Below are 19,528 nucleotides of genomic sequence, written 5' to 3'. Positions count from 1 at the left end.
TGTACAGCGCCTTGGTGTAAAGCGCTCTATGAATAAATAAATCAACTACCAGATCTTCCCAGTGTCCACTGGCCTGACACCACTGGCTGTTGAGCCACTCTTGCATGGGTCGCATGCGCAGTTGCGCATGGGAAACCAAGTATATACATGATGCCATCATACCTAGCAACTGCATGGCTTTGCGTACCGTCACCTCCCGACTGGCTATATATTGAGGGATCTGAAAAAGCATGTTCTGAACCCTCTCGTTGGAGGGGAAGACAAGGTCGTCCTTCGTCTGGATTAGAGCCCCCAGAAATTGTTTTACTTGACTGGGGACTAGACTGGATTTGTTCTCATTGATTGAGAATCCTAGACTGAACAGAAGGTCTACTGTTTTCTGGGTGTTCAAAAACCATGTGTCGGAAGAGTTCCCTGTTTTGAGCCAGTAGTCGAGGTAAGGGTAAACCGGGATGGACAGTCTGCGTAGATGTGCTGCCGCTACTGCCAGGACCTTTGTAAACGCCCTTGGCGCCGAGGCAATGCCGAAGGGGAGCACTTTGAATTGGTAATGCCTGTCCTCTATCATGAACCTTAGATATTTCCTGTGCGCTGGCAACATTGAAATATGAAAGTATGCCGCAAGACGCTGCTGCGGATGCAGGGAAGGCTGCTGATCTACACGATCAGAGGAAACCATCGAAATTTTCGACGGCCCTGTTGGCGCGTCACCTTTTTTGACAGAACCGTCGAAATCGGTGGTGGGGTTGTGTGCTTAGTGTGCTGTGGTTTTTGTACACCCCTGTTCACCGGGTGTTGTCCCTAAAGCGAGACTTGCGTCAGGCCTTAAGGGGTTGGGGACAGGCGTGGCGGACCTAGAAGTGTCCGCCTCAAGGTCTATAACATCCGATACGGGTGTTTGGTCATCGGAGGTGCCCCGTCACTTTCAGCGGGTGTGGTGGTGGGGGAAGAGGGTTCAGCCCGTGACATACCGTACGCGGCCCACCGCTTTACACAGCGCTCCTATTGGATCTTAGGCCAAAGGAGCTTACAAGCCGCACATCGCTTCTCGTCGTGATCTAAGGTGAGACAAGAATTACATGTTCTGTGCTAGTCTTTCCACGGGTATCTGACCCTACACTCAGGGCAGAACCTAAAGTAGGTACTTTCCACAGCGAAAGGTATAAACAAAGATAACCAGACCTAGAGGGCAAAGAGGGGGAAAGAGGAAAGATATGGCCACCCCGACCCCCCACTCTCCCTACTGTGTAGGCCGGCCAGAGGGCACAGCCACGTGGATGCCTCAACCGCCGGATCTTAGGCGCCGAAATCCACCGACATAGAAACTTCCCGCAGTCTTCGTCGAAGTTCTTAATTGCTGTCGAAGTGACTTAAGGGGGAATAATCGACAAAGTCGGTATAAATTAAACAATGTCTCTTATGTAAGAGCTCTGCTATAGGGCAGCCAATTATCTGGGTGGAAAAAAAATAATCTGAGGGACCTCAGCGCGTGAGGGATTTTGGGTACACTACACGTCACGATAGGGATACTATTACAGACACGCCTATGCCGACATCCCCTTTCAGTCCCCGAAAGACAAGATACAATACTCTGCGGTTACCACTGGATGTCGGACCATATGCACAGAATGTGATTCTAAGCAGATTAACAAGCATCATAAATAATGTGATGGTACTTATCTTATTTACCAATACATATACCTTGGTCAACTTGTACTTAAATAAACACTTCATTTTTTATAATACATAGTGTTTCTTTGGACCATACGTGTACTGCAATTTCATTGTACTGATTCTACAGCCCTCTCTCCCTCCTAAGAGAAGCCTGGCTGCTCTGTCTACGCTACCATATACTCAGGTGGGGTGGTACAGCCTTATACTAAGAGTACTGTCTCAGTTGAATTGTTTTACTAAGCCCTTCAGAAAAACTGTCCTAACACTGTTGGCATGCACTTGGATATGTGCAGAGTGGATTACATTGATTATTGAGATACTTTGTGTCCAAAGGACACTATCCAGTAGGTTTGGTTTAGCCGAAGTAAAGTGTACTTATTGCATTTAACACAAGAACCAACACCATGGCCTGCTTTAGGCCTAAGGACTACTCGCACGCATCATTGGATCAATGGATTTTATTGTGCAAAGGGTTTGGCCTCAATGCTAAAGGAAGTAAGCTAGAATTAATACAAAGGTTGTGGGACAAAAATGTATTATGCCCCTCACCTGTGTCAACTCCTGATGATACTGATGAGAGTAAAGATGAGGATATTTTAGGCACCAGTTAAAATTCCTCTGAGGACAAATATGAAGGTTCCGATGAGGAGGATTATGTTAGCTCAACCCCCCTCTCCTTTCTCCTGTCCCTACCTCACCCTCTAACTCATGGCGTATTTATGGAACTCAATAGTACATAACTTATTAGAACAACTTAAAGATCAGAAAAATGGAACAAGATTCTAACATATCTATGGAAAAGGATAATTTGGACTGTACTCATTTTTCAGGGTCTGATGAGTCTGAAGCTTCCAGGATCCCAGAGTTGGCGAGTCTGTATGACTTGGAATGTGATATTGACAGTGCTATGGTGATGACAGCTCATTTTCAGGCTCCCCTCGGCCACCTCCTCTCGTTCTCTCATCTCTGACTGCCTATCTGCCGCCTTTCAGGCTTGGTGCGCTGCCAACGCTCTCTGCCTGAATGCCAGCAAGATGGAGAGCCTCCTCATTGGCAAACCTTCACCCTCCCTCTCTGGCAGGCCTCCCTTGGCCCTCCTCCTACACCCACCTGTGAGGCCAAGAACCTTGGGGTCATCTTTGACTCCACGCTCTTCTTCTCTGCCCACATCTCTGATGTCTCAAAAAAGTCAAACGTCCTACTGCACCTCCTCAGAGGTATTCTGCCTTTCCTCTCCTTCCCCCAGAAACTCACTGAATCTAGAGCCCTGTTTATCTCTAGGCTGGATTATTACAACAGCCTCTTTTTAAATCTACCTGATTCTACTCTCCGCCCTTTGCAACTTATCCAGAACAGGACTGCGAGACTTGTCCTTGGCCTCAAGCCCTGGGATCGTATATCTCCAGCCCTGAAATCTCTCCATTGGCTCTCAGTGGCTGCAAGGATTAAATTCAAACACCCTTTGCATCGTCCACAAGGCTTTCTGGGGCCTGGGTCCAAAATACTTTAAACTTTCCCTCTGTAAATACCTTCCCTCCTGAGCCCTTCGCTCCTCTACCTCCAACTCCCTCAGGGTCGGTCGTTTTTCAGAGAAACGAGCTATGAGTAGCTCTCCGTCTTCAGGGGGGGCCTCCCTGTGGAACAGCCTCCCTGCCACTCAAACTTGAGGAGACCCATCTCCCGTTCCGGAAGCACCTCAAGACCTTCCGCTTTGCTTCTGCCTTTGCTCCTCCTCTCCCCTGCTGATCTGCTCTGTTCTCGGCATCGTGCACCTGCCTTACACTCTGACTCTCGGGCCCAGGTACCTGCTGTTAGGAAAGATTCCCATTTATGTGAAGTTTTCCCTCCAGTTGTGTAACCCCTCAACATTTTGCTTTGGTTTAAAACACCATAGTCTTGACTTTACAAGTGAAGCACAGCCTTCTGCTGCACTCCACTGGGCTTTTTCCTCACTTTGTTATGGAGAAACTGACATACCCTTAAAGACAGTCAGTACTGGGAGACCGTTTCCCTTAGTCCTAGTCAATGTTGCAACTTTTCTGCAACATGTACCTTACAGCACAATGTACCTTACAGTACAGTGCACTAGGGTCCTCTAGTCAATTTCAAGGGCCATAGACACTCTCAAAGGGATTTTTTGGAGAAGTGCGGATGTGCCTTGGACAGGGCTGGTGGCAGCTTATCTTCATGTATTTTTAACCCATTCGTGCCATGCACTCTGCATTTACCGCATTTGGGACAGAAAGGTGGCCTGGCTCCAAAATGGCCATGCCACGAGGTTCTTGTCCTGTCCTTTGGCCATCTTGTTCCTTCACCTTCCCCAGGTCAAGTCGACCCGGGTCAGTCCTTATTTTGGAATGCATTCTCCCGCAAAACGCTAAGATTTCGCTGGCTTCTGCATGTCTTGTGTGTCTGGCCCAGGATGTGGGCTGCACTGTCTAGTTCCAATCCACATCCTGGGTGCCAGAGAGTCTGGTGTGCTTCGAATGCCTGGGACCACCATGGTCTGTGATTGGTCCAGGTCTAGTTTGCCTGTACGAGAACAGATCTGCCATTGGGTCCTCTTTGTTTTGGCGCGAAGGAGATTTTGGATAAGAGAAGGCTCCAAACACCCATATCAGGTCGATCTCTTGAGTTCTCACTGAACGAAGGATAGGATCCAAGTATCCTAAAACTACAAAGCAGAGTCAAGGAACTTCTGGTGACCCGTTGGAAGGTTTGCCACCCTGAGCCCGCTGTTTTCCCGCTGGACTCCTCTACATCTGATCAAACTAGAAGGTCTGCGAAGACGCTGCGACCCACTGGAATAGTGGGACTAACTATTCTCGGCACCTTCATCAATCCCTGCAATTAAGCCTTTTCAGAAGGGTGCGTGGGACAACCAGCGGGCTTACCAGCTTGTGCAGGACCTTTGCTCTGACACCGCCGCCGTTTCGAGGAGCCCCTTGAAACTTGGTACATCGCATGCTCTGTGTTCATGGCACTCTCAGACCGAATTTCGTGCACTTGGCGTTCCCAGGTCTGAGAGAGCCTGAACCGGAGTACACACGGTTACTGTGTCACCCAGCCGTGGTGACAAACCTTACAGGTGCGCTGCTGCTGTGCCCCTCTTGCCCCTGAAGCCTGCTACATTGAAACTGGTCTGATTCATTCACCAGGAGCTAAGAAGTCGCCACTGTCCCGTTTGGGAATCAACGCTGTAACTTCGTCGCTGAAAGCCGCAAAATTGCCGCATTTGAACCTGCAACCGAATTAGACTCGACTGCCGAAGTTTGGTCCAGAGTGTGCCGGGGGTAGGTGAGTACAAGCAACCCTTACCGGTGGCCCCTAGGGCATCCAACCCTTTTTACGCATGAGTGTCCCCGAGGATCACTCTCCTTTTCCCAGATAGCCTGAGCTTTCGAACCATTTCCAACTCTTGGAACCTGCTTTGCCCTGTTGGGGAGACCGTCCTCGAATAGTGGGAACTTATTCTGCATCACCTCACCTGCCTTCCTGAGCTGCTACAGACCCTACAAGAGACCCCGATTTCGCCCATCTGCACTACCACATGGGCCAGCATTGCAAGTACATTTGAGCAATAGGCTCCTCATCGTAGGGATTGGACTGCCTTTCAGTTAGGATGGTGAATACTGCAGAATTGCCCGAAGACTCTTTGCACTACCTGCTTCCTCTCCCCTTTTTAGGTTGTGGACCCAATTTGTGCATTTAACCCGTTAGGCCCATTTGTCTTGTATATATGTATTTTGATAGGATTGTGTTGGTTTATTAGTGTTACTGTGTGTTGAACTTGATAGGCCTTGAATAAATGTATTTGAGATATATATATATATATATATATAATACATTACTCACCGTAATCTTATTTTCTGATATGCATAGGCCGACATCTAGTGGAAGCTGCGGAGTATTAGTTTGTTTTTCGAAACTCGAAAAAGGGCATCGACACAGGGCGTGCCAGTAATACTATCCCTAGTGTGACGTCCACTGTACCCATGATCCCTCACGCGTCTAGGACCCTCAGATTGTATTTTTTCAGACATGAGGTCGCATGAGGAGTAGCGTGAGTACAGATACTCCAAGCAGATAGATAGAAAGGTAAGACTACAAGCATCCATGCGCCTTCTCTCAGAGGGGAGGAAGGGTGGGTCGCATGTGAATCTAAGCAGATACAAGCATCAGAAATGCGATTACGGTGAGTAAATGTATCCCTTCTGAGGCTTGTGGAATCTGCTTAGATCACATGCTGTGCATAGATTAGCGAGCAGTACCTGAAGGAGGTGGGATGTGAGAAGGGTCATGAGCAAATAAATGTCTTAGAACCGCTTGTCCCACTTGTGCATCTGTCTTGGAATGAGTGTCAATGCAGTAGTGCCGAGTAAAAGTGTGAATAGAGCTCCAAGTAGCTGCTTTGCAAATGGTGTCAAGGGGTACATTTGCAATGAAAGCCAGAGTGGCCCCAATGCCTCTTGTAGAGTGGGCCCTTGGCGTGAAAGGCAGAGTTTTTTCAGAAAGTGAGTAACACAGCTGGATACAGTTAATAATCCACTTAGAGATGGCACCTTTAGAGACGCGATCCCCCTCTATGCCTGTAGCTACGGAGACAAACAGCTGATCTGTTTTCCTTAGCAGTCTGGTCTTGTTTACATAGTAGAGGACCGCCCTACGCACATCTAGTGTGTGTAGTTTCACCTCAGCCGAGCTTTGTGGGTCTTGGAAGAAAGCCGGAAGCTCGATGGACTGGTTCACGTGGAATTTTGAAATAAACTTAGGTGAGAACCTAGGGTGTGTGCGTAAAACCAGTTTATCTTTATAGACAGTAAAGAAGGGATCTTGCACTGACAGAGCCTGAAGTAATAGCTTCTAAGAAGGCCGTTTTATAAGTCAGCCTGAATTTCACTGACTCTTCTTATAGATGTAATTGCTACTAAGTCAGGTGTTGGATACTGCTTTTGTGCATGGGCTCGAATGGGGGGCCCATGAGCTTAGCTAGCACCACGTTAAGGTCCCATCCTGGTGGTGGGTTTGATATAGGAGGGCGAAGTCTCTTTACTCCTTCCATGAAGGCTTTAACTACTGGTACTTTCCAACACGACACCTTGTTATGGGAAGTGGTGTATGCTGACAGGGCTGCCAGGTGTACCTTCAGTGAGTTAAAAACCAGTCCTGCATCCAGCAGGTGGAGCATGTATGTAACAATAGTGGAAGGAGTGCAATCAACTGGGTTGATTTGTTTATTCTGGCACCAGATAACGAATCTCTTCCATTTGTCAAAGTAGCAGTGCCTCGTGTTAGGTTTCCTAGATTCCTTTACGATGTCCATACACCTCTGTGGTAAATTTAGATGTCCGAACTCTATGACCTCAGGAGCCATGCTGCCAGGTTCATTGAGTTGGGTTGAGGATGCACTGTTTGACCTTGGTGCTGGGACAGTAGGTTGTATCAGCCCGGAAGTTTGATGGGTTTGCACATCGGCAATCTGCGTAAGTGTGGGAACCACGGTTGTCTTGCCCACATGGGAGTTGGTGGAAAAGCGTACGCAAACATCCCTGACCAGTTCATCCACAGGGCGTTCCCCTGGGAGTCTGGTTGGGGGAACCTGGATGCAAATCCTGGGCATTGTCTGTTTTTGCTTGTGGCGAATAGGTCTATAGTGGGGAAACCCCACTGAGAGAAGACATCTTCTACGACTTCTCTGTGTAGACGCCATTCGTGTTCCTCTGGGAGCGGGTCTCTGCTCAGAGCATCCGCTAGGGAATTGCGATCCCCTGGAACATGTTGCAATGACAGGAAGATGTTCCGTCTGAGTGCCCATATCCAGATTTTCTGGGCAAGCTTGGACAGATTTGGCGACCGAGTCCCTCCTTGCTTGTTCAGGTAGAACATGGCTGTAGTGCTATCTGTCTGGATTTGCACTGACAGATTTAACAGGTAGGGCTCGAACGCTTGAAGTGCTCTGAATACTGCCAGAAGCTCTAACAGGTTGATGTGATTCTTGGCCACTGAGTGCGACCAGAGACCCTGAGCTGTGTGGTGGAGATGGTGAGCTCCCCACCCCGTCAGGCATGCATCGGTTGTGACTACCGCCTGTATTCTCTATTGTCCACCAGTGAAGGCTTTGTACAAGTGTTGGCGAAACGACCACTAGATCGTCCCACTGACCACTTGCCTGAGACCACTGTTTCGCCAACCATTCCTGCATGGGACGCATGCGCAGGCGCGCGTGGGGGACCAGGTAAATACATGACGCCATCATGCCCAGCAAACGCATTGCTTTGCGTACCATTATCTGGCGACCGGACTGATATTGCGGAATTTGCAGCAGTATATTCAGAATTCTTTCCTCGGAAGGAAAGGTCAACCCCTCGAGTGTCTAGGATAGCTCCTAGGAACGGTTTGGATGTGCTTGGCACAAGACTTGACTTTTTCTCGTTTATTGAGAAGCCCAATTCGAAGAGGAGGTCGATAGTCCTTTGAATGTTTGCTCTGAAAATTACTGGGGTCTCCCCCGTGATGAGCCAGTCGTCCAGGTAAGGGTACACCGGGATAGCCTCCCCGCGTAGGTGTTCTGCCGCCACCGTCAGTACCTTGGTGAATACCCTTGGAGCCGAAGCTATCCCGAAGGGCAGTACCTTGAACTGGTAGCGCCGACTGTCCACCTTGAAGCGCAAGTACTTTCTGTGCGCTGGGAACATGGAAATATGAAAATAGGCATCTTTCATGTCCAATGTTGCCATGTAATCCCCCTTTTTTAGGAGGTGGATTACCTCCTGGAGAGTAGTTATGCGAAACTTTTGGGGCTTGACATACTTGTTTGCAGGCCGTAAGTCCAATACTGGGCGCATTGTCACATTTTTTTTTGGCACAAGGAAGTAAGTTGAATAAATACCCTTGTTTACCTGGTGTCCCGGGACGAGTTCTATTGTGTCCTTTGCTAGCAGATTGACGATCTCCTCGAGGAGGATCATCTGGTGGTCCAAAGAATGTATTTTTTGTCGTGGAGGATTGTTTCTGGGACGCTCCAACAGTTCTATGCAGTACCCTGCGGATACTGTGGACAGCACCCATCTGTCTGATGTAATCCCTTCCCAAGCTTGGGTGAAGTTGGAAATGCGTCCCCCTACTGGGGTTGCGTGAGAAGGGACCCTGAACGGAGCGTCACTGTTTTGGTGTAGGTGTGCCGCCTCCTCTACTGGGGCTGCCTCTACCTTTTCCACATCCTCTTTTATTACCCCTGTCGTAACCCTGGGTAGACTGTTGGATATTATTGCTCCACGGTGTACCTTGCCCCTGGGAATAGTTAGATCCTCTCTGGGAATTTTGGCCACGTGGGCGACGAAAATTGCCATTCCCTCTCTGATTAGGGGGTTTATTGGTTAGTTGGCCTAGGGATTTGAGTGTTTCATACTCGTCCTTGGCATTTTTCAGCGCGTCCTCGACCGCCTTACCAAACAACAGACCTGGCTCCACCGGTTTATCTAACAATGATGCTTTGGTTTCAGCTTTGAATCCAGACTGCCGTAACCAAGCGTGTCTCTTGATAACAGTTTCTTCTGCCATCAATCTGCCGGCGTTATACACGGCATCAAAGGTTGCTTTTAAAATGCAACTGGACACGGCTCTTCCCTCTGCCGAAACTAGTGCCAACTGGCTCTTTAAGGGTTCTGGGGCGGAGTCTATGAGTGCCGCGACTTCTTCCCACTGATGGCAGTTGTAGCTGGCCAACAGGGTGGTGGAGTTGGCAATCCTTGCATGGTAGGCGGAAGTAGAGGCTACTTTCCTGCCCAAACCATACAGTTTCTTGCTCTCCTTGTCGGGAGGCGCTTCGGACGATGACAAGGGTGTTCCAGCCCTCTTACGGGTGTTCGTAACAACCAGGGAGTCCGGCTTCAGATGCCCCCTTACATACAGCGGGTCTGATTGGGCTGCCCTGAAAAGTTTCTCAATCTTGGGGTTCACTGCTCTGGTGAGGTTAGGATTTATGAGTGAATGGTCTATTCTTCTCTGAATAGACTTCAGGATAGGGATGGCCTGAGCAACAGGCCTCCTTTTCCCACTAACTCCTCGGCGAAGTCCCTCTCCTCTTGAGCACCCTGGGTGTCAATGTGGAAATGTTTAGCTGCTTGAGACAGAACTTCATTCAGGAGAGGTTGGTTGTCGACAGGGGATTCTGTAACCGGGGGTTCCTTCTCTACCGGGGAATCTACTCTGTAGGTTTCCGGGTCGTCCTCATCCTCTTCTTGGTCCTCATCATCCCCATAGTAGCCCGTACCAGTTTGTTCTTCCAACATGCCCAAAATCTGGATCCTCACAAAAGGATGTCTCTCCTTGATACTGAGAGTAGGGCTGTACATAGAAGGCGTCCAAAGACCGTGTTGGTGTTTCAAACCGGGACTTTTTACTTGGAGGTATAGGATCCTTAGAGCCTGAGGGTGCTGACCCGTCGGGAGTATAAGAGAGAAAGTGTTCAGGGTTCTTTGCGTAAAAATCACTAGACCATTCTCTAGAACTGGGAATGACTCTTTCTGGAAGTTTCTCTGACTTATCCTGACTAGACTTGGTGGTCTGAGCAGGGGTCTTTGTGATAGCAGAAGACTTGGACTTGTCTGTCTATTTATGAGGAGTGGAGTGTTTTAAAGGTGTGGAAGTAGGCAGAGGCTGCTTCCTTTGTTGTTTTTCCCCTTCCCCGTGAGTGGAAGAGTGTTTTCCCTGTTTTTTCGCCCCTTCAGAGCCTTTCGACGCCTGGCGTCGAGATTCGGGGGTAGTGTCCCTATCCTTCGAGTGTGGAGGTAGGGGCTCGGGAGCTGCCGTAACGCGGTCTGCGGGCGCCGACTCCTGGAGTGCGGTGTGGGGATGGAAGTCGGCTTCGTCCTCAGATGATCGAACTTCCGTTACCTTGGGGAGCGAGGCACTCTTGGCAACAGTGGATGATTGCCTGGAGTCATGCGGTGATCTTGATAGAGAACGCCCAGAGGACGCCGATTCGGGCCGTTCTCTATGTGCCTCTTTCCGAGAACTCGATGTGCGCGTCGAGTCCCGGCTGGACTTCATGTGTTTTGTGGAAGTGCTGTGGGAAGCGCTTGTGTCGCCGGGGGTCTTCCCCATAGGCGCCCTGCCGGACGACCTTCCGAGGTCGGGGACTTGCGCTCGGCTGTCTTTCGATGCCATAATGCCCTCGCCGTCCGAAAGCACGGCGTCGCTGCCATCCCTGAAGGCACCCTCCACTGCCATGGCCTCTTGACGCCTGGCGTGGTGGGCCCAACGCTTGATCGAACGGTCCTTAAGTGTTTTGGGTTTAAACCTACCACACGCTCTGCAGTTCGCCTCGGGGTGGTCCCTCAGCAAGTAGAGATTGCACGTGGCGTGCCTGTCGACCCAAGGGTACTTGCGGTTGCACTTGGGACAGAACTGGAAAGGGGTACCCTCCATACGCACCTTGTGGCAGCAGGCTTGTAAGTGTAGGAATATATAAGAATGTACCTATATACCAAAAGAGTGTAGAGTATGTTCACCCCCCACTCTCCCTACTTGCCGGGCCGAGGCCAGCGGCCTTCCGAGGCCCAAATCCGTCGTGCAGCTGTCGACGGTCGAATTCTTCTCCGGGCCGGCGTCGAGTGTGGAAGTTCGGTGACTCGACATTGGGGTGGAGAAATGGATAAATTTAACAATATTTAGCAAAAGTATGGCTAAGGCCAGGGAACTCCGCGAAATGCTTCCGACCAGTATGGCAGAAAAAAACAATCTGAGGGTCCTAGACGCGTGAGGGATCATGGGTACAGTGGACGTCACACTAGGGATAGTATTACTGGCACGCCCTGTGTCGACGCCCTTTTTCGAATTTCGAAAAACAAACTAATACTCTGCAGCTTCCACTAGATGTCGGCCTATGCACAGCATGTGATCTAAGCAGATTCCACAAGCCTCAGAAATATATACATATATACACACACACACACACACACACACACACACACATTGAGGCCTTTCAGTCACCCTCACCCCTCCTGAGACCTAGTCTTGACCGCCGCCAATGCTACCTTGATTGGTCTGGCTTGTCCAGAAGGTTACCCTGTTCCAAGAAACTAGGCTGACCTTCTGAACCTCTGCCCACCAGGTCAGAGTTCAGAAATCCATTTTAACACCTGCTCACCCTGCCACCCACACGCACTGCCTCCTGGTGATCCCTTGCACTGGGGTCTGTATCTAATCATACAGTCCCCTCCCCCCTTCTTTTCTGCACTTATCAGACACAACCTGTCTGTTGCCTTATACTTAGCACTTGCCATTTGCTGGCTGCGCTACCTCTGTTGCTTTTTAATATTTATTATTTATCTGTGTTCCTTTGCTCAGCACTTTCCACTTCTCCCCCCTCCTTTGCACTTTCCCCTTCGCCTCCTCCTTTGCACTTTCCCCTTTCCCTCTCCCATGCACTTGCACGTTCTCAATGTGACTAGGCCTAGTAAGATCGTTGTTTTGTGCTCCCTTGTTCCCCTTCCTTGCCTCGTCGCGTTCTGAAACACTGGTGTACGAGCGCAATACAAATAAAATATCAATTGTTGTATGGCTGAAAACTGTTGACCTTACTTGTAAAAAGTGTGGTTTGAGTGAGAGTGAGAGTGATCAGTTCCCCTGGGTTCTCTTTAGGCTTCCCAAGAATGGCTATGTGATCTTGGATATGAATGTGACTGAAAGAAGTAATTATAGTTGGGTGAAACAGGCTCTCAGATATGAGAAGAGAACTTCTCCATATTCACACTCCTTAAGGGAACATGAGACAAAAGATAGGTCTGAAAGTCACATCTCTGTGAACCATGTAGGGCCCGTTACCAGTAAGTGTAGAAGAAAAGCTGTTGTCTTAGACTTAGCTGAGCAACCTTAGATAAAGGTTGAGGCTCTTACTCCTGAAGCAAGAGAGGTAACCTTAGGGGACCCCTCAGAGATAAAATGCATTAACTGCTACTCTGTAAGACACTTCGGTGTAGAACACATACGTCAAATAGAGACCAAGGCCCCCAAATCTAGAGATCACTTCTGTGACCCCCACCTTTAGTTAACCCTGAGGTGAAAGAACCCCCCTTAAAAACCCACTGAGACTGAGAGTGGTTCACCCTATTGACAAGAACTGAAGTGTTCCTGTTAAAGCCACTGATGTGACCCTACCTTCAGCTGAGGCAGCAAGTCCCTCTGAAATTTCACAAACCGTGTAGGGGGTCCTTGAATCTCAACCTGGATCCGCGACCATCTGCTGTGGAGGCAATTCCTAGGGCTGACAAGAACCTTGATGTTCCTGTCACACACCCTGTGTGGTGCATGTCCTCAGAGGCGAAGATAGGGTAGGGCCTGAGCGGGCAAGGCCCACAAAATGTGTAAATGCCGACTCAGCAGCTCTGTGTGGGCATTTACAGATGTACATGCCACTACGGTGGGCCCAACTACAGTAGCTTCAGGCCCCACTTGTTAGACAACCCTGGTTATGTCCTTTAGACTAAAGGCCCTTTCAGTTAAATCTGCAGTGGATGAACCACTTGAAAACCCACTTACAGTGGAAGTTGTTCCTAAACCTCTAAAGCTGTATGCTCCTGAAAATTCACCTACAGTGGATGCGATCCAGATGGATGTAAACAACTTTTTTTTTAACAAACCTAAGAGGGAAAGGAATTTCCTTGACACAAGGTAGGAAAAGCTTTCCCCTTGAATTCAGAGTGCCCAAAAGGAAACTTCCAGGCCTGAAAAACTGAGATACGAGAAGAGTGATAATAAATCTAACACTAGCTTTCTTACTAGGCCTTCTAATAAAAAGCCTGTGACTCAGACTACTACTACAGGAGAGATGGACAGTTCTGAAAATGCTAGGGTCTCTGTTTCAAGAGAACTCTAAATCTGTGGAATCCTCTCCAGAGGACCCCACTGTAAGTCCTTATGTTAGTAGGACAACCTCTAACAAAAGCAAATCAAAAACTAGAATGTTAGGGAAATGAAAGCCTAAACCATTCTCCACCATTTCAATTCCAATTATAAAGCATTTGACCCACACTGCTTCTGATGAAGAGGTGGATAGACAAATTGGAAACCTATCTAGGCCTTTGAGGACTGGTAATCCTCAAAGCTGGGGGAAATCCAGGCTAAACACCTTGAGACTGTGGGATCTTCTGCTGAATTTAAAAACATTTTTTAATTTCTGTGCTAATTCCCTCCAACCTTAGAGACCCCCAGCTCTTTTGCTGGATTTATGACTTTTTAATTTTAACTTCGAGCGAGTGGGACCTTTCACTCAAGGTTTATAGTTAAAATCATTATTTATTTAACGGTCAGTTTTAAATGAAAATTCTTTAAAAAGGGCAATGTATGCAACAATCAAATACACTATAAATAAGTTCACAGAATTACCACAAAGCTAGTAGATCCTCTTTTGAGATGCTTCTTAGACACTTCCTACACCCTGAGGTGACTTCACTAACTAGGACATTTTGGCATTTATATATCACTAGTAGACTTTGTAAATTCTGAGGTTGTTAGAAAGAAAAGTTTAAAGGAAGGAAAAAGGTTAAACAGATTCTCAAAGCATGTGAGCAATGAAGTCTAGATAAAAATCTTTCCCAGCAATATTAGTTTAACACCAATATATCACCAATGAGGGACAGTAAGAATCAAAGTCAAATGTAATAGAAGGGTCTGAGGGAGCCAGGACAGCCAAAGTCAATTGGAGGAAAGTCTTTGGAGCGGAGGCACTTCTTAGATAACAAAGTCTTGCACAAAGTTAGAGAGTTTGCTTAAGAAAAATCACTGTAGGGTCAGAAGCTGTTACACGTGTGAAGGTTAGAGCTGAAATCAACTCTAGCAAAGCAGCTACTGCAAGTCTCGACTGAGAAGAGCGAGCTACGACACTGAGGCAAGTACCCCAAGTACCCAAAGTCAAAACAGTACCTTTGGTTAGAAGAGGGTCAAGGTGGCTTCTGTCTGGTTGCAGCGATGGAGATCCTGTGTTCCTGGGCCTCAGTCGTGGGGATAAGAGGGAGGACGTCTGGGGATTCCTGTGGCAGCAATTTCGATGGTTGGCGGGAGCTACGGGCTCTTTTCGGATCAGCAGGACTTTGCGGTTTCAGCACTCGTAAAAAAGGACCATCGCGGATCTTGGACACCGGTTGGGCTTCCTTCACTCCTTGAGTGCTGCACTCTGGCGAGGTCACTCTAGCTCTGGTGGTCCTGCTTCTGGAGGGTCCTGGGGAGACTCCTGGAGCTTTTGGCCATCTTGCATACGTTTCACTCGACTATGGATTTCTCGACCTCTGGAGGATGCAGCAAACTTTGTTCACGGTTTCGTCGTCCGGTTGTTCTTCCCAGCGGTCGACTGTCCTTTAGTCCCAAAACCCTTGCCTTTTAAGCAGGTTTCTCTCATTCATACACAGCCTAGTTGTCACCCAAACAGCGGTGTGGCTGTCCTGCAAGAACGGCCAGCAAGCCAATCAAACTGGGTGCATTCAAGTTTCCCTAGAGACGAAGGACCTCCCTTGCTTCCTGCCCTTCCGGACACACTGGAGCCAGAGGCAGGTTTCAGTACTGAAGACCGCCAAAATGAATGGGCTCAAACCTAGCTTGGTGCGCAGAATAAAACCCAAGAAAGACCTCACAAACAGAAAATTGTGAAAAAAGAAGACCGGGGCCATTTTGACAAAATGGTCACCCAGGGGTGCTATACTGCAGCTGGGGATTCAGCCTGAGGTAGAAAAGCACAATGGTAGGAACATTAAACCACTGCCTCCGGTCATTTAAACTAGTGAGGGTAACAAAAAAATGTGTACATGAGTAAGTAGGAAAGGGGGCTAATAAGTAACCCCCCTAGCACCCCACATAAGATAGTGTGCTACCTACAAAGAGAAAAGGTATATAAAGTCAATTTCACTTTACTATTCTTGGAACCAGTAGTTCTCACAAGAAAGGTATTTAAACCTTAGGAAAAATCTAAAGAATGTATCTGTGACACTGCTCTGAGGGTGCTGTGTGTCACCATACAAACAGTAGATGCCTATGGAGTTTGTCAGACTCCAAACACAAAGGAAACATATAATCCAAATCAGGTAAAAACACGAGAGTGACAAAAAGGGCTCACTCCAGGGTTAAAATTAAAAGTCCTAAAGTCCAGCAGCAAAAGAGCTGGGAATCTCTAAGGTTGAGGGGAATTAGCACAGAAATGAGAATTCTCCTTAAAACCATTTTATGTGGAGTGATGGGATCTTTTTTTATCTGTATCGCGCTCATACACAAGTGTTTCAGAGCGTGACAGGGCAAGGGAGGGGAACATGGGAGGACAAAAACAACGATCTTACTAGGCCTAGTGAAATTGAGAACGTGCAGGGGAGAGGGAAGGGGGGAGGAGTGAGGGGGAGGGGGTGAGTAGAAAGTGCTGAACAGATGATAGAACAATAGGTAGTGTGGCCAGCAGGTGGCAAGTGTAGAATAAGGTGAAGACAACCGGTGTCTAGTAAGTGCAGGAAGGCGACTGTAGGGTAACAGATACAGACCAGAGTGCAAGGGATGCCAGGAGGCAGTGCGGGCATGTGGCTGGGTGGGCAGGGATCTGCGCCCGAAATCAGAGGGTAACCAGGTACCCAGTGCCGAAGCAGACAGATAGCGAAGAAAGGATTTGAGGGGCTTCCGGAACCAAAGATGGTTCTCCTCAAGTTTCAGAGGGGCAAGGAGGCTGTTCCAGAAGGAGGCCCCAGCCGAGTGCTGTGGGGAGGTGGGAGAGGGGTAACCTAGTAGCCCCTTATCCTACTTTCTGATTTAACATGTTTTGTTTCACTTGCTACTTAAATGGCTGGTGGCAGTTGTTTACCTTTTACTACCCGTGTGCATTTTTACCACAGGCTGAACCCTCCGCTGTAGTACAGCACCCATTTTCTGTTTGTAAGGTCTTTCTTGGCTTTTACTCTAAGTTGAGATAGGTTTGAGCCCTTTGTATGTTTTGCCTTTGGCAGGCATCAGCCCTGAAATCCGCCCCTGGTTCCAGTGTGTCTGGAAGGACAGGAAGTGAGGGAGGGTCCCAAAACTCCCGTCCTTTGTCTATAGGTGTGCCTGAACGAAACCAGTCCCGATTGGCCAGCTGGCTGTCCGGGAAGTACAGCCACCCTGCTGGGTGATCGACAGCCTAGGGCTGTGAATGAAGGAGAAAGATTAAAAGGCAAGGTTCTCGGGACTACAGGCCGAGTCTACCACTGGAAGAAACATCCGAAGACAAAATCGTGAAGAGAAGCCCGCTGCAACCTCCAGGACCTCAAAGTGCCCGTTGAGGCCCTGCTGCTGTGCAAACCTCCTTTTTCAAATCGACAGAGAAGCTCCGGATGGAACGACTTCTCCCCTTGGCCTTGTGGTACCAACTAGCCCTGAGACTAACTTCACTTTGGCGAAACCCCAGACTTGCTGTGCCTCTCCAGTGCTGTAGAAGCCCAATGCCAGGGGTCGAGTGTCCATTATTGAGTGCAACATCTTCAGCGAAACAAATTTGGCCAAAAGCTCCATGAGCCTCCTAAGGACCCACCAGAAGCAGGAAATCCATCACCAGAGTCCAGGACCGGGGGAGCAAGGAAAGTCCAACCAGTGATATTCGTTCTCCATCAGTGCTGTTTGAAAGGTGCTGAAACCACGAAGAGCCGCTGAACCGAAGAAAATCCATAGCTGACTAAGTTCTTTCCCCGAGTACTGCTGCAGGAGCCCACCAGACATCCTCACTCTTGGGCCCACGACTGAGGCCCAGGAACATGGGTCTGCTTGGCTGTAGCAAGGCGGAATCCAGCTGCAACACTTTCTCCAAACCAGAGGTACTGTGGGGGCATGGGGTACTTACCTTATTGCCACAAGGCCTGCATTCTCACTTGAGAAGTGCACTGGCTTAACTTTTTCAGTCCATCTCAACTTCCCTTGCACAGGCTTAACAGCTTGTGTTCCTTAAGTGATTTTCTTGAACAATCTGACTTTGTGAAAGACTTTATCCAAGAAGAAGTGCATCAGAACTATTGACTTGGTCCAATTGACTTTGGTTGTCCTGGCTCCTTAAAAGGCACCCTTCCAAATCGATTGGCTTTGTCATTGCTTGTCCCTGCATAGGTTGTCATTTATTGAACACTTTTACTGCTGGGAAAGGCTTACCTAGATTTCATTAGAGGATTCAAACTGTCTTCACATTATACAAAAATATGTTCTAACCTTTCTATTTCCCTAACCCTTCCTTCCTGAAACCAAGAGTCTAATAGTATATTGGTGTTTAAGATAAATGCAATACTATCCTTGTTAATGAAGTCACTTCAGTGTGTAGGGGAAATGTATTAGCATGACCAAAGAGTATTCACAAACTTTATGTACTTTGTAAAGTGATTCCAAAGTTTGCTTGACTGTTACAAACAATTGTCTTTTTTTTTTTTAAGGATGTTTAACTAAAACAATTGTGTAAATAAATATTTATAACTGAAACCTTCTGAGTGTAAGGGTTACTTATATTGACCGATTTCATCTGTACAGCTCTACAGCTCACATTTACCCCTCTTGCGATTGGCCTGGCTGCTGTCACACTACCAACCTGTGCAGTACAGACCTATACCAAACGGTGGGTTACCCAATAACAAGCAGATAGGTTTTGTGTAGTCTCACCCAGTGTGCCTGCACCAATTCTTACCTAACAAAGACCCACTTGTAAATGGTCCGAAGAAACACTAAGTATTGTACAAATAAATTGTTTATTTAAATGCAAGTAGGCCCAGATACATCTTGGGGGGAATAAGTACTATCACGGATCATAAAAACACTTTATAAAAAACAACACTAAGCTTGAAGGTACACAAACCAAATCATATAACCTTATTTGGAACACCTAAGAGTAGTTTTAGGGGCAGTCAAAACCAATAGTTACTTTTGGATTACTTACAGTAATACAGGGTAGTAGACCCTAGCAGTTGTAACGTGACGCTCACCAAGAAATCCCATAAGTCAACTGGACAATATACTTTTCAGAATAATGAAACACTTGTTCCAGGAGCAGTATAAACCTGTAACTCTGATTCAGGATAACAGTTATTTTAGGGGAGTTGGACCTAGTGGTGTAATATACAATTCTACTTTCTTTTCAGCTCAGTGGAGCACAGTCTATGATCAGTAAGAATGTATTACACTATTGTTGGATGGCTCAAGGCAGACCTAGGTTAGCTACACCCAAGAACACTTTTCAAGAATAGCACACAGCAATTCTAGGCAGGCAAAACCTAATGTCGTAATATACTATTACAGTTTGCATTTTAGATCAGTTCAGCGCAGATTAAGGCAAGCAATAAATCCAACTTGTTTTAGGATGACACACAGCTAACAAAAGGTAATTAAAACCTATACACTTTTCAAAAGGAGCTATCAGCAACTTAGAGGCAAGTATAACCTAGAACATACTTATTCTGGACAGGCTAACAGCAAGCCAGGGGAAGCAAGACCCAATTGGGGACACTCATACATTTATATCCTAACATGAACAGTACAGTGGAACCAAAAGCATTACTTTTGGGAAGAGGGAGACCCGAAACACAGGTGAGTAAATTAAACTACCATCTTTCTTTTAAAATGGCGAGACAGTTTCTTAGGAAAGTACGACCGAGTACACTTATTCAGAATGGCACAGAGCTATTACAGGTAGGTAAAACCTGTATATACTTTTCAGATTGGTAAAACATATCTACGGTAAGTAATAACTTTACATTGACTTTTACAAGTAGCAGAAAAATTTCAAGGTAAGTAAGCACTTATTTAACTGTTCACTCAGAGCTACAGTTCCAAACTAACTCTTCTTCAAGTAAGAAAACATTTCAACACTTGTTCTCTT

The 19,528-nt window shown here is 47.5% G+C and overlaps 1 protein-coding gene across 3 annotated transcripts in view; it reads right to left on the bottom strand.

Moving 5' to 3' along the window:
- The window catches only part of ESD (esterase D), a 376,126-nt gene that overhangs the window by 149,219 nt on the left and 207,379 nt on the right, over positions 1-19,528 (bottom strand). The window lies entirely within an intron of this gene.

Source organism: Ambystoma mexicanum, chromosome 7q, assembly GCF_040938575.1.
Source record: "Ambystoma mexicanum isolate Mex_15411 chromosome 7q, UKY_AmexF1_1, whole genome shotgun sequence".
Classification (NCBI taxonomy): domain Eukaryota; kingdom Metazoa; phylum Chordata; class Amphibia; order Caudata; family Ambystomatidae; genus Ambystoma; species Ambystoma mexicanum.
Note: the sequence above shows the minus strand (reverse complement) of the source record. Positions and strands in the feature narration are given on the sequence as shown.